Genomic DNA, 24,721 nt, shown 5'->3' with positions numbered 1-24,721 from the left:
AATATAAGTGAGGGATTTTCAGAGTTTATGACTAGGGCAATATCGGGCACAGCAACCTATGGCTGGAGGAATGCTTTGCTGTCCTGATTCTAATCCGCAGCCGTTCACATAGAAGCACTTTTTGGACAAACCTAGATTAACGTTAGGTCTGGCAACGCATCGGCTAACAAATGTGAACCCTTATTTTCAAATGTCTCCATGGCCTGCCGCTTCCTATCTTTCTAATTGGCTGCAGATTTATGTTCCACCAAAGTTTCTACTCCACTTCTGGCTTCTGGGAATCATCGTTTTTTGATCACTCTGCTAGCAGTGATTAGGCCCTCAGCGCTGGGATTGGCTGCCTAAACACCTTTATTTCTCTTATTGGGTTAAAAGAGCGCAAGTAAATTTTGTTGCTCAAAGAAACCGTTTTAACAAAGTATCCATGTTCCAGATGACCACCAGCAGCGTCCAAAGTGAACTAGTCACAAATAATGAATTCCCACCTTGCCAGCTGTGCTCACATCCAGAGAACCTTTGAAAGAATCAACGGTTGTGGCCTAACTGAGAAGGGCACATTCGCTTACTCCTGCTGAGGAATAATTTGGTTGAACACTCCATTAAATCAATTCACACGTGATGCCCCATGTCAACAGGTCTCATGCTAACACTATTCAACAGAAGCAGTCACCAGGTCAGTCAAATAAATGGGGAGAGAGTTCAGGTTTAGTTTTTTCTGCTCTTATAAAATGATCAACCAGTCGTAAATGAACGGTATTTTTTTTCAACATTCTTCACAACGTCTTCCAAAGTTTTCGGATTTTGGTACGGATTTCCATCATTTTGTTTTTAGTCAACACGTGGGGTCGATTGTGCTGCAAAGTGCCTGAGAGAAAAGGAGGATGAGATGGAATATGGCCAATGAGACAGTGGAAGGGGTTAAACGTGAATCGCAAGGTGTGGACCCAATGGGGAAAGGTAGAGATATGTAAATGCAAGAAGTTTTAAGTCGAAATGCAAAGTTACAGAATCATTCAGTCGATCTGAAAAGATAGCAGCGGCAAACATTGACACTGAAATACATAATAAGAAAGTAAGACTGCTGACACAGGGCTTGGTTAAATACGGAGGCTAAAAGTTATCAGAAGTGATATACAAATCTTTGGAGTTATGAAACTGAAGGCACGGCAGCATTCGAGGGAAGAATGTTAGGGATGCACATGAAGCCAAACAGGATTGGAGAAAAAACATAGACCTTGGCAGTTGGGAGAAATTTAGAGAAAATTATAGAGATAGTGAGAGGCAAGGAAGTGGACGGCTTTGAGTACAGTGGTGAGTCATTTATTACCTGCTATCGTTGCCTGCCTTGTGGATCAACAGTCTACACCAATTTGATCTAGAGGCTCCATCAGAGGGAACTGACAACCTCAACCTACCCTGTAATCATCTTAATCACCTCAATTTGATGCACTTTTAATCCCAAAGTTAATGGAATGCAAGCTTATTCTGTGCAGCTTTATCCAGTTTTTCCATATATTTGTTTGTTTATTACTGATGGGTGTGGTTATGACCCAAACCAGCACAAATGCCTGTCACTATTAAATACTAAGATTCTATCACTGGACGAAAAACTGATCTACATATTTTAGATGTATTTCATCATATGGTGAAGAATTATGAAGCCATCTCCATACTTCACTGTAATACAGAAAACTTCTGTTATTGCTAAGTGAGATGAAAAATTTCCCTATCTTTGTTTCTCCCGGTTAATGTCATGACGATTGCAATCCTGTCTCCGCCATAATGTGGCCTCTCCAAATGTGTGAATTGCTATCTGTTAGCTATGGCACTTGCATATCTACTGGTTGTTATAATCGATCTTATGCTAAGGCAGATTCTGATTGTTTACTGGGAACAATTTTTTTTAGGAACATTGGTCTGTGTAATTTTCATGCTGTCTTGCTTTATGTTGTCACAAACTGCTCTGTCTACTTTAAAGTCACTTTCACCTTTGATCGTTTTGTGGCGATTTGTTGTCAGAATCTGAAATCTAAATATTGCACAGAGAAGAGAGCGGATGTGGTTTTAGGAATCGTGACAGCTTTGAACCTTTTGAAGAACATTTTTTGGTAGTTTCTATACACTACTGGATATTGTCTTCTAACAGTTCCTGGTTTTGCCGTGTTGATGTTGGATTGTTTCGTTCAATGGCCTGGGTCATTGTTGAATTATTGCATTACATAATAACGCAATTTCTTCCATTTGTGTTGATTTCAGTGTTAAACGCATTAAAAGTCAAATACGTTTTAGTGGCCAGAAGGGGCCGCAATAGACTCCGTGGTCGGAACCATGGGGACAGTTCCAGTGACCCAGAGATATAGAGCCGAAGGAAATCTATAATTTTGCTGTTTTCTATATCAGGGAATTTCATATTGTTGTGGGTAGTGTTCATGCTTGTTCTATATTGAGACGATTGGATTACTTGCAGTACTCTGTTCCTCTGCCAATGTTTGCTGCATGCTGCATCTCTTGAGTTGCTGTACAACCACTTTTATTTATGCAGTGACCGAAAGGAAGGTTAGAGAGGAATTCTGGAATGGAGTGAAATATCCTTTCGCCGTGATGACCAAAATAGATTAATTGAGAAGTCATCACAATTCCGTCATTATCAAGTGTTTTGCTGTCATGTTCTGTGCCTTCCCTTTGTTGGGCTATATTCCATTGGTTCATTTCCTGAAGCGAATCTCAAGCTAGTGCAATGATCTTTGCAAGTTTTTGCCCTGTTTAAGAACTTTGAGGTCTTTCTCTACAAAAGAGTTTGAACAATTAGACGGCGAAAAGGGTAAGCTGCATTTGTCAGTCCCATCTTGAGGTTTAAGTTCAAGACTACTTTTAAATGATCCTTTGTTGTGATTATTCCCAGGAAGAGACCAATCCTGGGGAATGTCAACACAGGTGCTGAGTATCTCAATAACAATGAGTTCAATTGATCTCTGCCACTTTTGAAGGAAGGGTTTAAAAGATAATTCAATGCTGGCACCAGCAGAAAAGTAAACAAGTGAACAGGATGACTCTGACGTATATGAATCTCCGCACCATCACTTAGAAAAATGGTGAAAGGGATTTGATCTTAAATTCCAGCCCTATGCACCACAATCAACGTTTGTTGAAGGCTACTTATGTTTGTGCGTTGAGAGGAGGAAGTAGATCTGATTTAAATAAACATGTTTTTTCTCAATGAGTATTATGTATACTCCACCTGGCGTGAATTAAACAGATTGTGATCTAAAATAAAATACATTTTTCGCAATGAGACCTTTGTCCATCCATAGAGAGATTGTTTAAAAAAATAGGGACATGGTGACATTAGAAGGGAATTGCACTGTTCATGGCGTGAGTGGCTGTACAATGGACTGCCTGGTCAAGTTAAAGCACAGAGCCATGTATGGCATGTGGGTGGCACCAGGCACAACGCGCCACCGAGGTCGAATGCAGCACATGCCCAGAGCCTGGCACAGCACAGATCAGGATTCAGGCACGGCAAAACTACGGGCGTGGGTGCACTGAACTGTTGGCTATGACACTCCCTTGGGATCATACTGGGTTCAGTGGGAAGGTGCAGTCGGAGATTCTCACATTGAAAACTACAGCTTCTTGCTGCACTGCACAATCATATTTGTCACACATATGGTTCCCAGAGAAGCACCTCCCTCATTTCCAGTGCCGCACATCCCGGGTGAAGGCACAGGACATTCCCTATTTCCGGTACAGCACAGTTCAGGTTCCTGGTACAGCATTTTCCTGGAACCAAGTCTCGCACATTTCCAACTCCTGTTGAAGCACATTCCCGCTGCTTCGAGAACACATTCCCCACTTCCTGTGCAGCACTTTGGTGGTTCTTGGTCAGCATATTAAGTAGAAGTTTCTCCCTGTTCTTGGGATAGCAAAACGCCGATTGCAGAGGCAACAATTTACAAAATTTCAATGGAGCATATTACTTGTTCCTGACCTAACAAAGGAAATTCCTAGCAGCTGGTTCATCAACAGGCGCTGGAAAACCACTGCGAGATATTTTCCTGGGAGAAACATAGTTTCAGAAATATTAAGGAATTACTATTTCAATTAAACTGAAGTATAAATCTGTAACACGCCTGAATGGGCTAGAGTTTACAGCTTTCAATTAGATGTGGACTTACTGCAAACGTTCTGTGATGAAAAGAATGATAAACCATAACAATGAAACTTGTGAAATTTTCTCCATACAATAATTTCGATTACAATTCCCTGCAAAGGCAAGTCAACTAATGACAGCATAAGACCTACACCCTCCCTACTTCGGAATCCCCACTCCCCACTACATTACTCCCACGCCAAAACCCTCCCCACCTCACCCCCTTCATTCCTTATTACCCTGCTCCCGGACTGATCTTGTGACCTTACATTTTTTCCCCTTGATATAATTAAGCAATTTGCTTTTGAAAGTCACAACTGAATCCACTTCCATTTCAAGATCAGGTGTGGACTGGAGATCCTAACGTCTCCTGTATAGGAAGGTTTGCAGACAATCATAAACTCTGTTGCAATTTCCTCGTGACCCTGCACCTATTCTTCATTCCAGAAAATTACGCAATGGCCTTTTGAAATTTACGAACAAATCTGCCTCTGTTCAACCATAAGGAAATGGTTTCAAATCCTACCTACTCACTGGGTAAATAAAAAAGTTGCTGTTGCTTATCTGCTCATCGCCTTTACCCAGTGTCCTCTGGTTCTCGATCGTTCCATCATTGAGAGCAGTTTCTCTCTGAATGTATTCTGTCCAGACATCTCATCATTCTGAACAACTCTATATTCAATTTCTCCTAGAGGAGCAGAAAAGAGGCAGCCTTTCCGTTCTATCCACATAACTGATATCCTCTATTGACATTCTCGCAAATCTCTTCTCTGTCCTCTACAATGCCTCCAAACCCTCCCTAATGTGTAGTGCCTAGAGGTAGAGACAATCCTGCAGTTGACGCTGAACAAGTGTTTGATAAATGCTCATCAGGCCTTCCCTACCTTGTACTCCATGTCCTGGCTACTGAAAAAAAATCTTATGTCTTACACAGTTCACTCTCAACCTGTTCTGAACCTTCAAATGATTGTTCCCCAGCCGGCTTTAACCTTGTACACTTTATTTGATTTTACCTTTCCCCGTTTGTGGAAGAATAAAATATATCTACAGGACAACTAAGGGTTAAACAGTTAAAATCATAGTGGTATACTATAGCACAGTTCCAGCTTTTGTTCTAGCAGGCAAACCTGCAGCTGCCAGCTAATGGAGCAGGAAAGGAGAAAAGGAGAATCATAAACAAGCTTCCTGGAATCCTTGAAGGAAGGCTAGGATGTCTGCCTCAACGCAAAGAGACAGGATCAAGCAATGAGCGTTTGTGCTTTAGAATATCCACATCTAGCACTACCGATAAGGTCAAACAGTGTTATCAATTCTCTGTCTCAATTTTTATCATCAGATGGGCTCCTCCTATGATCCTGGGTAGTCATAAGCTAGAATAGAACAATTGTGTACTGCATGCCATATACAATGATTCTCAATATAAGTAATTATTGAAGGTTAGGCAGTTTTATCGCCTTCATGCTCTTTGATATTTACGACTTTTACTATAACTATGTGTGTACTCTCATGCTTCCTTCAGGTGTCTGCTAGCTCCACTGAAAGCTGCTGAGCTCTCCGTGATATCACGATTTAATAAAGGCTTCCAAGGCAAACCTCCTGTGCCTGAGTGTTCACTCCTATTTCCGCGACAATGTGGTGAGGAGGATTGGATCCGTCTGAAGTCCAGTAGCCTCTTAAGTCGAAGAGCTGCTTGAAATTCTGGGCAGTTGGATCTCTAAATAAAAACAAATCCTCATGGAAAAAAATGGAGGAATACCTCTCCCAGGTTAGGGAGAATACGAACTGCATCGTAGCTGAGAAGGGGATGGTAGTGAATCAGCAACCTAGCTGAGCAGGTGCCCACGAAGTAAAAGGGTAGCTACTGACGAAAGAGACTTGAGTGACCCAAAGAATCGGAGGACTTGTTAACGAACTCTTAAACACTGGTGAGCGCATAGGGTAGGAAACGCACTGCGCTGCTAATTGTGCTCCCTTTTCAGATAAATAGGAGGTTTCAGCAGCAGAGCGGGCTCTCCCACTCCCCCTGCCTCTCAAAGTACTAAGAACAAACTGAAACCGGGACTGAATACGGGAACCTTAAAGATGGATAAGAAAGTGGAAAATGAAGGATAATGGTAACTAAAGCTCGTCAGCAGGTAGGAGATCCGCTGGTCCCTCCGGAGTCGCCAGCTGACGTTGTTATACAAGAAACGTTTGCTGATCTGTATGCGGTGCCCTTTAGCAGCGACCTGTACGGGTGGACGCAGGGAGAATAACCATATGGGGGATGTTTTAAAATGCCCCTTATCCAGGCGTGGTGGGATGGGGTAGCTAATGGGGCTGGAAATCCCAACTGGGATTTTGACTATATGATGGGTTGTTTTCGTAAAAAATGGAGGTTGTGAAATGCTACCATCCCCCTAAATTAAAGAATAAAAAGGAAAATCAGACTGAAAGTCGTGAAAAGATGATGGACCAAAACCGGGCCCCCGAGACCATTCGAATAGATGTGCCCCCGCTGCATCGTCTGCCCCTCCACCAGCATATCCCCTCAGCACCGAACCAATGGGACCTTATACATTGTATCCAAGAATCGTGGCACCTGCAGCCCTCACTGGCCTCCCCTTCCTGACCATTTTAATCGATGAACTTACAGAAATCCAATAGGGAGACAATCCAAAAGGGCTGTTGCGGCTGTGGGGGCTCGTTTAGGAGATGTAGCAGGAGTGGCACCATCAAATGATGAACTGGATAGTACTCAATCTGGCCTCGAACCTCAAATAAGGGAAGTCGACGTCGGTCATCAGACTAATGACAATGGTCCGGCAAAATATACATGACTATGTGCCAAGAGGGGAGCGACAGCGCCTGACTCCACTTCTCGTGTAGCTCAGAATCCTTATAATTATGATTGGTGACACCGCTATTCTCAAACCATGGACTCCAGCCAAAGCTCGATCTATGATAGCCAAAGTGCCCAATACTATAAAACGTCCAGCTGCATTCCTAAATTGGCTAGAACAGATGTGTGACATTTACCAGCCCCTTCGGGGTGATTTGCAAGATTTATTAAAATTTGCTTATGGTAGCTCCTGGGCTGCCTTACAAAATACCATTCTGGTTCCGCCTGGAGAGAACGGATACTGGAGGAAAGACAATGAGCTAACAGAGGGAGGGAATGAAAGTTTAGAACATTGGCTGCAGGGTAGGGGCAAAACTGCTATTATGGCAGCAGAGCAAAGACACGGGGACATGGGGGAAGTAAATCGGTGTCTGCAAAGGAAAGAGGAAAGCACCCCTGATTTTTTGGCCCGATTCCATAATACTTGGGTGGAGCATGCAGGCGTTTCCCTGGAAGGCAAAGGACCCTTAGCCATACAACACTGCTAAATTGTGTGCTGCCCCAACATGCCCAGTCTTTCAAAATGCAAAACTTAAATTGGCAAACTTTAAAAATGTCTGAAACAACCACTGCTTTGGTTAATATTGACCGAGAGGGACTATTTGTTAGGAAAAGGGACGGTGCGAAACAGCAGAAAACCCATTTTTTTTCAAAGTCAGAATAGATGTAACAGACTAGTAAAATACCAGAGAAGAGATAAATCCCTTGACACCTGTCACAAATGCGGAAAAAGGGGACACTGGGCTAGAGAATGTTGATCGGGACACCCTCGGGAACCTGCTGAGTCTCATGGCCGGCAGACTGCGGAGATTCCCTCCTTTATTTACAGTAATACTTTTCCCCAGTAATAGGGGGGCCCAGGAGAGGCTTTGGTACGGGGAGCAGTCGTATCACTTTCCCAAGACTCTGAAGCGAACCCTATGGTAACCCTTAGAATAGGAGACACACATTTATGAGCCTTGGTAGAGACTGGCGCTACCCTTTCCTCTGTACCTCCTCCCTGGGATAACCCCTTAGCCAGAATAGGGTATAAACCATAGGAGTGGTAGGCGTTCCCCTATTGGAACCTCTATCTAAGCGAGTTGCCTTGTCACTGGAAGACAACCGTGTTGAAGAGAATCTGATAATTTCAAAAACTACTCGTTTATCCTTGCTGGGACGCCAAATTCTGTATAAATTAGGGGTCACTATTTACTGCACGCCACAAGGCATGTACATGGAAGTGCCCACACCCCAAACTCACCAGTTAACATCCCTGCTCCTTGCCTCTGAGGACGCCCCCGAGACTAAGTCTGAACCAATTTTATACTGCTGGTAACTTGAAGATAATCCTTACAAGGAAAGGTTGGGCTGATTGTGGCAGGAACTTCATAGATTACTTAGCGCGGCACCTGTTAAAACCCTAAAAAGTGTGCTCCAGGTAATGCTGAATTACTCTCGTCTCCACTGTAACTCATGGTATACAGTGAAAGATATCCCCGAATATCATCAAAGGGTCAGCACTCTCATGGGAACCGTGACTCCCTTCTGCCCTGATCCTTACCTTTACTTCAGCGAGGCAGGCTTGGGCATACTGGTACACTTGACCACAGAGCAGCAGCCTCTGTTTCAAGAAAACTCTGGATCTGTACCCCATCTGACCCTAGCAATTCAGCCCCCCTTTCGGTCACACAATATAGGTCCTATGATAAAAACATTTCAACAGACCCCTACCTCTGAATGCATTGGGACAGTTGAATGGCTCGGATCTGTTGAGGGCAGGATCCATCTCCCAGGGATTTTTGGGGCCTCCTGTAAAGTAATTGACCCCCTAGCCAAGTTTCAATGACAACAGCCCCCCGAGCAATCTGACTTTATCAGTCCCTATGTGTTAGCCATAGTTGAGGGTGGTCTGTGGGCTTTGCATAAAAATCATGCCGGTCGAGTGCTCTCCACCACAGATCATTGTGTTAAGCTACGGAAAAATGCTGTCCTGCCCTGCATTCAACAGTATTGGTTAACTCCTGACGCTGAAGCAGGCATAGCTCCCGTTGTAAATGCTCTGCTTCAACAAGGCGTTCTTAAACCCACTGTTCACCCCTGTAATACACCCATATTACCGATACCTAAAATTGTACGGCCAAATGAATGGCGTTTTGTACAGGACTTGTAGGCTGTAAATAGCATTGTGGTCCCCATAGCACCGGTAGTACCCGTTGTAAATGTAATCCTGTCCTCTATCCTGATTCCTGCCGTGGCTTATACCGTGATAGACACGTGCTCCACATTCTTTTCTATCCCCCTCCATCCTGACAGTCAGTACTTGTTCACTTTTACCTATAAGGGGCAGCAATATACCTGGACGAGGCTTCCCCAGGGATACACTGAAAGTCCTCCTGTATACGCTGCTGCAGTAAAACGGGACTTGGACGAATGTCATTTAAATGGGAACTCCACACTTATACAGTATGCCGATGATCTTTCAGTGGCCTCACCTACACTGAGAGACTGTGTGAAAGACTCAGCATCTTTACTTCGATTGCAAGCGAGGAGAGGCCATAGAGTATCTGGGAGTAAACTGCAGTTCTGCCAGCCACTAGTAAAGTACGGGGGATTCACTTTAAAAACAGGGACTCGGCAGATCGGACCTGAACGAATCCAAGCCATCCTGCGAATACCTACCCCTAAAACAAAGAAAGAGATTCTTTCACTCCAAGGTATAGTGGGCTGTTGCAGACAGTGGATTCCCGAAAAACGTCTATACGATGCTGTCCTCCGTGCAGCTACAATGAAGGAAGTGCCTGCGGTTGTCCAGTGGACCTCAAAACAGGAGCTCTCAAGGCAGCTGTAACCATTGCCCCGGCTCTGGGTTTACCCAACTATGAGCGTCCCTTTCAGCTACACGTTTGTGAAAAGAAGGGATTCGCCACCGGAGTTCTTACTCAAGACCCATAATGGAGGTAAGCAACCATCCACTATTATTATTTTATGGCTCTTCCCGCTGTGGTGATGGGGATGCCTGCTTGTCTCTGTGCTGTTGCAGCCGTGGCCACAATGGTTGAGAAGTCATTGCCATTAGTCCTCAATCACCCTTGTGAGGTACGAGTGCCCCATGCCGTCATGCTGCTACTAAATTCTGCTGCTACACAACATTTTACTGCCTCACGACGCACGGGGTATGAAGTTATTTTATTTTCACATCCCAACTACACCTATCACTGATCACCAGCCATTAACCTCGCTACTTTTATTTCTGAGTCCCCTGAACAGGTGGAGCATGATTTCATTGCCCTGGTCGAGCAGTCCACTTCTCCCAGAATGGATTTACTAATGGACCTCCTTCGGGACCCAGACGTTACTTTTTACACCGACGGCTCCTCTCAGAATCCTAGAGACAATTTGCTCATAGCCGGTTATGCTGTCGTGAATCAACGCCACATCGTGGATGCTTACGCACTACCCCCTGGCACTTCGGCATAGGCAGCAGAAACTTTTGCCCTAACCAGTGCTTGCATCCTGGCCAATGATCTAGCAGCCAATATTTATACCGATTCCCAATACGCCTTCAGTGTTGTCCACTCTTTTGGTCAAATATGGAAAAATCGGGGTTTCATTATGTCAGCGGGTTGGTCTATTAAACATTCCCAGCTCGTGCTAGAGGAGATTCAATTGCCTAAACGTATGGCAGTTACTAAATGTGAAGCGCACACTAAACTGACTGATGATGTCTCTGTAGTGAATGCTCGCACTGACCAAGCAGCTAAAGAAGGTACAGCCCTGCCCTGGAGTCTGCCGAGTTGCAGGCAGTCCAACAGAACTGTACTTAGCAGGAAACACGGGCATGGGAAAAGGCACAATGATATTATAACAACGCTTTTTGGTTCCATTTGGATGGTCGACTGGTTTGTTTTCGTAGTCTGTTTTTGCCGTTGTGACGCCTAGTGCATGCACAGGCACATATGGGCAAAGAAGGGATGCAACATGTAATAAACCAACAATGGTTTGCACCTCGCATCAATCCAACTATACAAAGAATCACTCGTTCTTGCTTAATTTGCCAGCAGAATAATAGAGGGACAGCGGCAGCTAAGTACAATCACCTACCAATACCTAAAATGCCTTTAGAAAACTTGCAAATTGATTTCGTGCATATGCCCCCGGCCTCAGGGTATAACTATTTATTGGTAATAGTTGATAGGTTCACCCAATGGGTTGAAGCTTACCCTATGCGAAGGGATGATGCGCAAACAGTAGTGGGAATATTGTGGAAGGAACAGATATCTAAGTATGGAATACCGATGGGAATAAACAGTGATTGGGGAACGCACCTTACTGGGAAGATAGTGAAGGATTTAATGCAGATCATGGGTTTTCAGTGGAAGGTGCATATTCCTTAACAGCCACAGTACTCAGGAATAGTTGAAAGGGTAAATGGGGAACTGAAGAACACCTTATCCAAGGTTTGTCAGGATACTAATCTTTCATGACCCGAAGCGCTCCCAGTAGTGCTCTTCGCTATGCGAAACCGAAAGTATAGAATTACTGGAATAACACCCCATGAAGCCCTGATCGGATGACCCATGACGACCGGAACCCAGTGGAGAAAAAGTTTACCCTGCCAAGTATCGGCATTTTCCTTTTGGTTATGACCCCTTATGATGATGAAGATACTATTCCTCATTGGTATTAATCTAAAAGATAAACAAGGAGGGAATTTCGAAGAGTAATATACATCTGCAGGATAACTAAGGGTTAAACAGTTAAAATCATCGTGGAATACCACAGCACAGTTCCATCTTTTGTTCTAGCAGGCACACCTGCAGCTGCCACCTAATTGAGCAAGAAAGGAGAAAAGGAGTATCATAAACAAGCTTCCTGGAATCCTTGAAGCAAGGCTAAGATGTCTGCCCCAACACAAAGAGACAGGATCAAGCAATGGTTGTTTTTGCTCTAGAATATCCACGCCCTAGCACCACAGATAAGGTCAAACAGGGTTATCTATTCTCCGTCTCACTTTTGATCACCGGATGGGCTCCTCCTAAGATCCTGGGTAGTGATAAGCTAGAATAGAACAATTGTGTTCTGCATGCCGTAGACAATGATTCTCAATGTAATTAATTATTGAAGGTTAGGCAGTTTTATCACATTCGTGCACTTTGATATTTACGACTTTTTCTATAACTATTTGTGTAAGCTGATGCTTCTTCAGAGTGTCAGCTAGCTCCACTGAAAGCTGCTGGGCTCTCCGTGATATCATGATTTAATAAATGCTTCCGAGACAAACCTCCTGCGTCTGAGTGTTTTTTTTTTCACTCCGATTTCCGCAACACCGTTCTTCCGATCGAAATGTATCCGTTCACACTTCTCTACCTTGAATTTCTTCTGCCACGTTTCTAGACAGCCCAGAAGCCTCTCCACGTCATTCCTTCACTGTCACTGGATCAAAAGCCTGCGACTCCTCACTCTCCCCGTTCCTCCACCATCTCCACAGACAGCACTGCGGTTAGATGGACACCAAATTGACTGCAGCGGTTCAATAATTTTGTGCAAGGGGATATTAAGGATAACAATAGATCCTGGCATTGGCAATGACACCAAAGTCCCAAGAACGAAAGAGGGAAAAAAAAACAATTACATTAGCCCACTACGTTCTTCAGGACCAAATCTAGCAATGCATGTTAAGCGTTTGGCTTGGAATATGAAAATCAAAAGATTTTCACAAGGACATGCTGTGCAAACTCTGTCCTCTTTAATCCCTCGAGGGATTGTTTGCAGCTGCCCAACTCTTGATATGACATTTTGCGCCTTAACGGTGAACACTGCGGTAAACATCCGCTAGTGTGCCTCTGGAGCCGCACTCTGCATAACAGTCTCTGTCGCATTTACTGCAACAGAAGGACGGTTCCCGGGAGGCTGCAGTGTTTGCTGACCTCGGTATTCTCTTCTCCCCCAACGGAATCTTCTGTTTCTCTTTGACTTTTCCAATGCCACTCTCAAAAGGCAGCTTCCAGATTTCACAGCCGTCAAAGACTCTAACTGTATACTGGAGCTTCTTCGAGCTTTAAGGACCCTGGTCCGCCCCTGAAATGCCCATATTCCAAAGCCTGAACACCTTTGGTGTTATTGCAAATATATAAGTGAAATTACATAGAATGGATATTAATCAAAATAATGTAATCAAAGAAAACTCGAACCCCCTCTGGACCCAAAAGCTCACAGTTTAGGCACTTGGGATTCCTGGGGATCACCGGGATCACTGGGCTATGCATATTGGTTTTTCATGCGTTGCTAAATTCGCCCGTCTATATATTGGGTTCTTCTTGTTTCCTTGGGAGCGCCAGTCGGCGTCACAGCCCCATTATAACACAGGAGGAGAACCATTGGGCCCATCGCATCCACGTTGCTGTATGAAGAGCTCTCCAGGTCAGTCCATTCCCAAGCTCTATCCGCGCAGCCCTGCAATTCTATGTCTCACAAGGGTTACTCGCATTTCCATGTGAAATTACTGATTGTCTCTCCCTGTGCCGCCCTTGTAGTCAGGGACTTCCGGGTCACACCCACTCACAGCATGGGAACATTCTTCCTCATGTTCTTTCCCAAGCGTCTCTTGGCAAAACCTTAAATGCACGTTCAGAGAACGGGAGCAGATTTTCTCTGTCCACCTTACCTAAAGATTTAATTATTCTAAACACTTCAATCAAATATCTTCTAATTCTGATATTCTACAAAGAAAACAAATCCAGTTTTGCAATAATAATAATAAAAATATCAGGATAGGTGGAAACACTCAGCAAGTCTGGCAGCATCTGTAGAGAGAGTAACAGAGTTAATGTCAAGTCCAATACAACCCTTAGAGTACGTTTGAATTTTCCCAGCTCTGAAGGAGAGACTTGCGGACGCGAAACGTAAACTCTGGTTCTCTCTCCACAGATGTTACCAGGACAGTTGAATTTTCCCAGCCTTTTTGGTTTTTATTTCAGATATCCAGCATTTGCATTATTTTGTTTCACCAATACGGCTCTTCGGAAATGAAGAGGGGATAAGGATGTGGTGGCTTTTTATTTAGATTTTGCAAGCTAAACCTATAGCTCTGATCATTCATACCGTAACCATTCTTGCAAATCTCCTCTGCAACCCCTCAAGGACCCTTCCTCAAGTGTAGTGACCAGCACTGAGCAATATTCTAGCTGTGGCCTCATCGGTGTTTTATAAATATTCAATATACCTTCCTTGATACCTTTCCTAAATTTATGAAGCCACAAATCCCACATGTTGTTTTCTAATTACTCGATAAATATATCCTATTGAGGAAAATATGAATCTCCAGGACCCGTCGTTTCCCAGATTCTGAAGGGAAGTATATTAGGTGTCCCTTTAATTTCAGAATGTATCACGTCATACTGCTCTGTCATAGATTTGATCAGTCGTTTATTTACCCATTTTCCTAAGCTGTCCCCGTCCTCTTGCAGTCGTTAGAGGTGAAACTTGCTCTTTGCCATACGTCTAGGTTTAATATGATAGGTAAATTTTGTAAATTTACTCTGAAATCCAGTAGCCATCACACAAAGACACGCACCGACACAGGCACACACAGACACACACACACACACACACACACACACACACACACAAACGCCCTCACACACTCACACTCACACTCACACTCATACACACACGCTTCCTCCCATGCACACACGCACACACGCACACACATGCTCACACACACACAAACACACACAATCGCACTTAAATTCGCACTCACACTCACACACACACTCACACAAAAACTCACACACAAATATATTCACACTCACATTCACACACAGTCACACACTCGCACTTACACTGTCATACTCTCACTTACACTCACTTTCACATTCACAGACACACAAGCCATCTTTCTCTCTCTCTCACACACACATACACACAAACACACACACACACACACACACACACACACACACACACACAAATACACATGACGTCAGAGTTTGACATCAGGGAGCCATAGGGAAATCTACATCAATGTGAATCAGATGGAAAGCTCTGCACTGGTTGCAATCATATCTGGTCAAAAGGAAGATAGTAGTGATGTTCAAAGCCAAACATTTCGCTCCAGGACATCGTTGCAGGGTGTCCTGAGAGTTGATTCCTAGGCCTTCAGCTGCTTCATCAATCCTATTGCCTCTATCATAAGATTTAATATGTGTATGTTTGCTGTTGTTTGCGTGGCATTCAGAACCAATCACATCTCTTCAAGCCATGAAGCAGATCTTGCTGCAGGCAACAAGATTGGGAAATCATACAGGGTTGGGTAAGTAAGCAGTAAATGACATTCGTTCCACTCAAGTTGCAGAATATGACAATCTCATACAGGCCAGAATCTGAAGATCTCCCCATTACCTGCTTGCTGTCCTGAAACCCTTGCCATCAACATCCTGGGTTTATCATTGACTTGAAACTTAGCTGGAAAAGTCATTTTAACGTTCTGGCTGCTAATATCGGTCATATACTGGGAATTATGTGGCGGGTATCCCATCTGCTGACTCCCCAAAGCCATTCCCACCACCTACTAGGCACAAGTCACTAGCGGGATGGTCTACTATGCCCTGATTTGAATAAGTTCGACTAGCAACACCCAAGAATCTCAACTCTTTACAATCAAGTCTTCGAACATCTTTCACATTTACTCTCTGCCATTCTGCTGAATAGTAGCAACAGGGTGACTGTGCGGTCCCTCAGGAATCTCTGGCGTGTATGCACCATGCTGAGCAGCCATCCTCCAAGGGAGACTGGACTCATCCGCTTCTGCCAGCCACCATCATCACCCTTCCCCACGCTTCCCCGGCTCCCACATCCCGCCACATCCCATCGCTCCTGGAGACTTCGAGTCCTGAGGTAACATGTGGTTCACCATCTAACACTGTGTCCAATAATGCATCTCGACACATCGTGGTGCGAGTTTCTGCAATGGCGCAGAGTGTGTTGGTTTAATGTGATGGTGAAGGCTGCATGGTGTTTTCCTCCTCTAAGCCCGTGGTATATAGTCAGCTGGGCACAGATGCACGTCCGCTTGAATGTTGTGACCAGTGTTCTGATGATCTGCTCCATTCAATAATGGGATTAGCACTTATACAATATCAGCTGGCTTGATGGGAAGCATTGGTCTGCCTTCCCTGGTCCTATCGATGTTGAGGTGTCTTCAGCCAAGAGCACACATGTTCTGATTTCTCCAGCCCCAGCTTTTCTGAAGCTGAACTCTCTGGTCATATTAACTGCCTTCTCCTCACCTGTGGCAGCCCACTTTCCAGGAATGTGCTCTCGGCCCTAAGAACATTCACATCCCTTTGACACAGTTCCTCCCCCACCCCCACCCACCCCACCACCCAACACCGCCCACCAGTAACACTATTTGGGGAACTCAGTTCCAGGCCCGAACCACAATGTTCAGGTATTGGGGAATTGAGGGTGCCAGTGGGGCCAGATAGGTATGCGTTGGACAGGAATCCGTACGTGGGAGGCGGGAGGCTGGTGTCATTGTTGGATGATGATGGGGGGGGCGGTGTCATTGGATCGGGCGAAGCCCTTGGGAGGAGGGCAGGTCAGATTGGGCTAGGCATAGGTGTGTAGTTGGGGGTTGGAGTAAATGGGGCGGAGTCCCGGGGGTGGTTGGAGGGGACTCTTGCAGGGAGAGGACGTTGGCGTCTGTTCCCTGAGTAGTGGATTCCCTGTGCAGGACAGTGTCCCATGGAGAGGGAAGGGAGTGTCTGTCAATCCCATAGGAGAGGAGTAGTCCCTTCTGGGGCAGGGGGGAGGCGATTGATATAATCTGTGCAATAGTTACCCAGAAGCTAGAATTGATTTCAATTCTTCTAACTTTTTCTGGGTAACTATTGATGTAGCACGGCCAGAACCATCGGATATTTGCAATGTAGTTAGAGGGAAATTGCCCATGGTAATTTTACACTTGCAGGGGGGATTGCCTTGAAATCCTTCCCTGGTGTGTTCAGGGAGGGGCCAGCAGGGGGCGTGGGAGTGGGGTGGTTCGTTCCCCAGCGCACCCCATTATAGAATGGGGAATTCTATAAAAGCAAGATGTAGGAACGTGCAGCCCATAGACCCTTAAATGTCCCCTAAAGATCTCAAATTGTTTTACAGCCAATGAAGTACTTTTGAAAGTGCAGTCACTGTGACAAGTATGAGAAACCCGCCCGGGACTTTTTGTCTAGGTATAAACCTCATTGCTATATTATAATCGCCTAAAACATTCCCTTTGCCAGAAATTCCTTGCCCTTCAATTTTCCTTTTTAATAATTGCTTATGGCATTTAGTAACTCCCAACCTCCAACCTATCAATGATATCTTCCCTTTCTACTTCCACTTAGCCCTTTTCCCTGGATCCAAGCTTGCATTATGCTGCTCAATGCTGAGGTCTTCAAGTTCCGTTGAAATGTCATGAACCTGAAAATTTAACACAATACATTTTCCTAAAGTTGATGCCTTTCTTGTTGATAGTTTTTAACATTTCTTGTTTTAATTTTCATGTTGAACATCTACAATAACTTGCTTTTGTTTAGTCCACAGTTAATACATGGACATTGAAAATTTATGGCACATATGGAGGCTAATGGGCCGATTGTGTCTGCGCTGACTGAAAAATAACCCACCCAGCTTCATGCTGCTTTCGAACATTTGATCCGTAGCCCTGGAGGTTATGGCACTTGAGATACCCAAACACCTTTTCAATGTGTTTTGGGTTTCTGCCCCTACTACCCTTCCAGGCAATATGTTCCTCTGTGTGAAAACAATTCTTTCATCTCCCCTCTAATCTTCCTACCAATCACTTTAGATCTATGCCCCCTAGTCACTGACATCTCTGCTGAAGTAAATCGGCCCTTCCATTCACTCTATCCAGGCCCCGGCCTCAAAGTTCTGTACATCTCAATCAAATCTCCACTCATCCACTTCTGTTCCAAGGAGAACAACCCCTTCGCATCCAATCTCTCCTCATAACGACAAATTTCCAGTCCTGGCAACATCGTTATAAATATCCTCTGTAACCTCTCTCAATGCAGTTACATCCTTTCTGTAATGAGGTACTCAGAGCTGCACACAGTCCTCCAGTTGTGGCCTAACTAACATTTTATAGAATAGTAGCATAGGCCCCCTGCTCTTATATTATTAGCCTCATCCAAAAGAAAATGATTCCATATGCCTTCTTAACCATCTGATCAACTTGTGCTTTTCGGCGAGGCGGTGGTGTAGTGGTTTTGTCACTAGTAACAGTAACTTGAATAGTAATCCAGAAACACACAGGTAACACTCCAGTGATCTGGTTTTGAACCCCACCACAGCAGATAAATAAGTTTGAATGAAGCGATTGTTGTTCACTTACCTAGTCTTCCCTACATGCGATTACAGATCCAACTCAATGTAATTGATTCGTACCTGAACTTTGACATGGCATCGCAAGCCAATCACCATCAACATCTATGTGTACTCTCTGCCCCATGGGCAGGGAAGACCGAGCAGAAGTAGCGGCAAGGTAGTTTATGGCAGGAGGCAGTTGACCTGGGAGTGCTCCACTTCCACTGGGACTCTATGAAGACTCATGGCATCTGGCCAAACATGGGAAAGGAAACTTCCTGCTGATTATCTCATGCCAAACCCAATCGCCCATCCCCTCAGCTGAAGTATCAGTGCTCCTCCATGTTGAACATCACTTGGAGGAAACACTGAGGGTAGCAAGGGTGTTGAGTGTACTCCGGGTTTGTGGGGGTGAGGGCTTCAATATCCATCATCAAGAGTGATCGGTAGCACCACTATTGCCTGAGCTGGCTGTGTCAGCAGGGATATTGCTGATACACTGGGTGCCCAGCAGTTGGTGAGGGAAACAACAAGAGGAAGAAACATACTTTACCTCATCCTCACCAAACTGACTGTCGCAGATGCATCTGTCCATTGAAACATCAGTACGAATGACCACAGCACAGTTGTTGTGGAGATAAAGTCCCGTCTTCACAATGGGGATACCCTCCGTCACGCTGTGTTGCATTGCCACCCTGCGAAATGAGATAGATTTCGCACGGATGATGCAAATCAAGACTCAGAAACCAAAAAAGAGCTGTGGGCCATCACCAGCAGCACAATTGTACTCACCCACTAACTGTAAACTCATGGCCAGCAAAGCCCAACCGAACCAATAGCATCAAACGAGGTTATCAACACTGGTTAAATGAAGAGTACAGGAGACATGCCAGGAGAAGCACCAGGCTTACTTAAAATGAAGTGTCAAACATGTGAAGTTACAACAGAGGACTACATGCGTGCCAAATAGTGTAATTGATAGAGCTAAGAGATTCACTAAGCAGTGGATCAGGTCCAAGCTCTGCAGTCTTGCCACATCCATTTGTGAATGGTGGTGGACAATTAAATAACTCACTGAAGGAGAAGAATCTACACATAACCCCACCCTCAATGATGAGGGAGCCCAGCATATCAGTGCATTTGCAAGAATCTTCAGCTGGAAGTGCCAAGTGAAAGATCCATCTTGGCCTCTTCCAGAGGTCCCCAACATCATAGATGCCACATGTAAGCAAATCGACTCACTCCACATGATATCAAGGAACAGTTGAAAACATTGGATATTGCAAAGCGTTTGGACCCTGATAATATTCTGGCAATAGTACTGAAGACTTGTATTCCAGAACTTTATGCGCCCTTAGCTGAGCTGTTCCAGTACAGCTGTAACACTGTCACGTACCCGGCTATGTGGAAAATTGCTCAATTATGTTCTGTGCACAAAAAGAAGACAAATTCAACCCAGCCAATAACAGCCCATCAGTCTACTCTCTATCATCATTATGCCGATGGAAGTGGTCATCACAAGTGCTATCAAGAAGCACTCCTTTCACAATAACCTGCTCACTGACGCCCAGTTTGGGCTTCGCCAGGGCCACTCAACTCCTGACCTCGTTCAAGCCTTGGTTCAAACATGGACAGAAGTGGGTGTGTTCGCTGATAATTGCACAATGTTCAACACCATTTGTAACATCTCAGATACTGACGTACTCAATGTGCTAATGCACCAAAACCTGGAAAATATCCAGGCTTGGTCTGTCAAGTCACAAGTAACATTTGTGCCACACAAGTGCCTCCTGAGGTGAGGTGAGAGTGGCTGCCGTTGGCATCAAGGCAGCATTTGACTGAGTATGGCATCAAGGACCCCTAGCAAAACTGGAGTCAATGGATATCATGGGAAAAATTCTGCACTCGTTGGAGTCACACCTAACACAAAGGAAGATGGTTGAGGTTATTGGTGCTCAGCCCTCTCTGCTCCAGGACATCACTGCAGAAGATCCTCAGGGTAGTGTCCGAGGTCCGAACATCTTCAGCTGCTTCATCCATTACTTCCTTCCATGATCAGGTCAGAAGTGGGTATATTCGCTGATAATTGCACAATGTTCAGCACCACTCGCAACTCCTCAGGTACTGAAGTAGCCCTTGTGCAATTACACCAAAACCTGGAAAATCGCCTGGTCTGGCCTGTCAACTTGCAAGTATAATGAGACGCTCACTAACCATGACCCATTCACGATGACTCCAGAGTTTGAAGAACTTTTGAAATAATAATTCTGGACCAAATTTACGGGCACTTGAACAAATGTTGATAAATTAAGGAAACCGATTAATTTTGTTCAGGCAGAGTTGTGTCTTACTAGTTTTTTTTAAATTTTTGATGTGGTGTCAAAGTGGGTAGATGTGGTTAATGCATTAAATTTAGTGTGTGTGACCTTCTACATGGTATTTGATAACAACTTATGAAGTAGGAGCAGGAGTAGACCATTCAGCCTCTCAAGCTTGCACTGCCATTCAATAAGATCATGGCTGATCTGCCAATGGCCTCGACTCCTCCTTCGTGCCAGCTCCTCATGGCCCTAAGCTCCACGATATTTCAAAATTGTATCTACCTCCTCTTTACGCAATTTCTGTGATCCAGGCTCAACAGCTGTCTGGGGTAGAGGATTCTACACAATCACTACCCTCTGAGAGAAGAAATTCTGTCGCTTTCAGTTTTAAATGAGAAACAAAAGAAGCATGCAAGCAAAGTAATAACGCTGGAATAAATGGAACCATAGCAGATATGAATAGCAAATTCGAGGAGTGAAAGGAAAGACAGACGACTGGAGACAGTTTGCTCTTTGGTCTGGAGGAGGGTTGTTATTTGAGTTCTCTTTGCACACTGTTAGCACACCTTCTTCTTTGTGTTTTATATTAATGACCAAGGAGTGCATGTGCAAGGCGAAAATTCTAATTTTGAGCATGACTCAATAGTAGGAAGTCTTGTGAAGTGCGAGGAGGATTGTGTTAAATTTCGAAAGGACATAGATAGGCTGACAGATTCGGCAGCCAAATGGCAAGTTGATTTTTTTGCAGAGAAGTGTGAAGTAATTACTTGTTTCGAACAAATTGGGTCATATATTGTAAGATAACGTGTAAAGTCCTTGAGGGTGCGCAGGCAGAGAGATCTGGAGGTATACGTGCACAAATCATTGAAGGTGGAAGACCAGTTTGAGTGAGCAGCGAATGAAACAGACACGATGCTGGGCTCAATAAATACGGCATAGTGTACAAAGTTAAAGAATTTATCAGACTGCATAAAATCCTGGTTCGGCCTCACCTGCATTATTGTGTTCAATCATGGACACCAAACTTTCAGAACAAGGCGCCAGCCTTGGAGAGGGTGCATGAATGCTTCCAGAGAATAGTTCATTAGATGAGGAACTTCAGTTACGTAGATCAATTGGAGAATCTGGGACTGTTTTCCTTGGAGTAGAGAAGTTTGGAGGAGATTTGATAGAGCTGTTCAAAAGTATGAGTGATCGGGACAGGGTAGATGGAGGAGAACAATGCCCATTGGGAGAATAATCAGAAACGAAAAGCACTGCCTTAAGATTAGTTGCCAAATAAGTAATAGTGGCGGGAGACAGAGTAAAATTTTCCTACGAAGTGAGTGGTTGAGGTGTGGAATGTGTTATCCAAAATTGAGGTGAAGGAAGTTTAATTGTGCCTTCCAAGGGGGAACTAGATCATTTTATATATATATATATATATATAAATAAATTAGAGATTTAGAGAATTGATGTGGGAGCGGCACTAAGTGAATAACTCGTAAAGAGAGCTGGCACAGGAAGGATGGCTCACATGGCCTCCTTCTGTGCTATAAACATTGTATGATTCAATGAGTCTCTAACTTTTAAGTGCTGCCCCAGACCACTAATTACGTTCTGCTTTTGAGAAATGCTGTATGGTTAGATGATGATGTTATTTTGCACTTTGTCATACAAAGAGGGGCAAATAATGTTACGGTTTTACAAAGCATTGGTCGAACCTGAAATTGTTTTCATTCTAAAATGGGATGTGGGCAACGTTGTTAAAGCCAGTATTTGTTGCCCAGACCTAACTGCTTTTGAACAGAATATTATAGAGGGCAGTTAAGAATCAACTGAATTAATGCGGGTCTTGAATGATATGCAGGCCAGACTGGACTGTGTAAGGGCGGCGGATTTCCTTTCCTAACGGGCACTTTGGTGACCAGATGGGTTTTCACGACAATAGATGATAGTTCCAGGGTTACTGAGACCAGCTCTATATTTCAGATTTATTGACTGAATTTCAATTCTGTCAGCTACCATGGTGGGATTTGATGCTGTCTCCTAAGGGCAATAGCCTGGGTCTTTGGATTATCAGTCGAGTAACATTTTAGCTGTGGCACTATATCCCCAGTCTTTGTAATACTTTCAGTTTTACAACATAACTCAGTAAGGATAATAGCTCTGCTAAATAGCTGCGGAGAGATTGCTTAAAAGTGCGTTGATTTATCTAATCTCTAGGCTGTTGATAAAGTGTTTAATCGACAAATTCAAACTATGAAAAGCAAGAATAAAATCGGCAATGCAGCCGCAAAGAAACTATTTCACATCACGGGAAGAAAGAAGCATAACCGTAAAATTAGAGACACACCCCTCATGGATGCTAACCAAGAAGGACTATTTCACACAAAGTATAGAGGTAATCTAAAACTGACTCCGTTAAATTAAGATGCAGGAAAGCTGGGGAGGAGCAATTGAAGATTGCAGAAACTACATAGCTGGATAGTTGTTCGGTAAGATTATCAAGTTATCTAAAATAACAGTGGCTAAATACAACTGTTGTAAAGACCATCTATGATGTTAATGAATGGGAAACCAGGTTTGCGAGGCCAGCACAGCATATTGAAGTGTGGGGGGATCAAGTGATAATCTTTCCAAAAGCACCCATGTGTGCTCTACAACTAAGCATCTGTAGACTTGCAGCTGGATGGTGTAGGAACATTAAATATGGGAACAACATTTTCCCCCATTTAGTTACCCTGTCCTTCAAATAAATCCTGCTTGATATGTATATTAATTTCATTTAAATAGCTTTCTCATGTCCTTTGATACACCAATCTAATAAAATGTATTTATTGTAGTTTTACCAAGTCCACAATGCTCCCAAGCATGCAAAGCATATTGGGAGAAAGAGCTGCAGATGTTCACCATTCTATATGTGAAAGAGTATTTGTTAGTTTCCCTCCTGGATGGTATATATTTAGTCTAAAATTGAAGCGCATTGTCATTGAACCCACCCTCGGAAGGCATAAGTCGTCAACAGCTAACCGACTGTCCTGTCAACTGCTTTGCTCATTTGAGATTCTCCGATTGCATCTGAATTTTCTGTCGGACAACATGAACAAAACAGGCCAAATGGTCTCCATCTGTGCTGGAATTTTTGAGGATTGTAATGATTTATGTCATTGCTGTCATCATAAATTCATATTCTAATCCCAGTAACATTCTGCGGAATCTACAATGCGCCTCCAGGAAGGCCAATTTCCCTGATGTGTGTTTCCCAAAACTGAAAAAAAGATAACGCTCTGGATAGGGTTCTATGCAGCCAAAGAATAATACCTACAACATTTCTTTCCAGCCCTTGACACAAAGGAGAAGCTAGTGATAAAAGTTGATACTTCGTCTTGTGCTTGTCAAATAACTTACAACCATTTTTGTACACGGGCAGTAAAGGCGCAATCGTTTTTGACAGACCATATCTTCTCATCGTTTGGAACAAATGCTGGTTATTTTTTTCTAGTGACCTTAAGGAATGAAGTCAGTTTTCCAGGTTGAGTTGCATCTGCAATAGTTTGGGCCACTTACTCCGTCACTGTGAAAACACCTGATGTCATAATCAGGATCTCCTTGCCCAGGGTTTCCAGTGACAATAAACATTTGCATGCATGTAACAAATTAAGCCACTTATGCTGCTATAGAACAGAATTGGAATAAGATTGAGATCTAGTTTTCAGTTGTTTTTATTTTGAAATACGACAACAATTACATTAAAGGGATATATTAAGAGATTCTTCACCTCCTCTCTGAATTTATGTTGTATCACGCCATACATGCAGGTGTTGGTGCAGCAGGCCGTGAGTTGAAGCATGAAAGCTAATTCCCGTATGTATACAGGTAAATACACAGTATCATAGCCCAGGTACGTCATTCGCCAATAAATACAATATATCATATATAACGTCCAAAGCACTGTGAAATTACCAGACACCCCATAGAGAATAATCATTGATTTCCTGCGGTTCTCCATCTCATTGTCAGTGAAACACTCTGGTCTGACGT

This window comes from Carcharodon carcharias, chromosome 33 (genome assembly GCF_017639515.1).
Source record: "Carcharodon carcharias isolate sCarCar2 chromosome 33, sCarCar2.pri, whole genome shotgun sequence".
NCBI classification, from domain to species: domain Eukaryota; kingdom Metazoa; phylum Chordata; class Chondrichthyes; order Lamniformes; family Lamnidae; genus Carcharodon; species Carcharodon carcharias.
Note: the sequence above shows the minus strand (reverse complement) of the source record.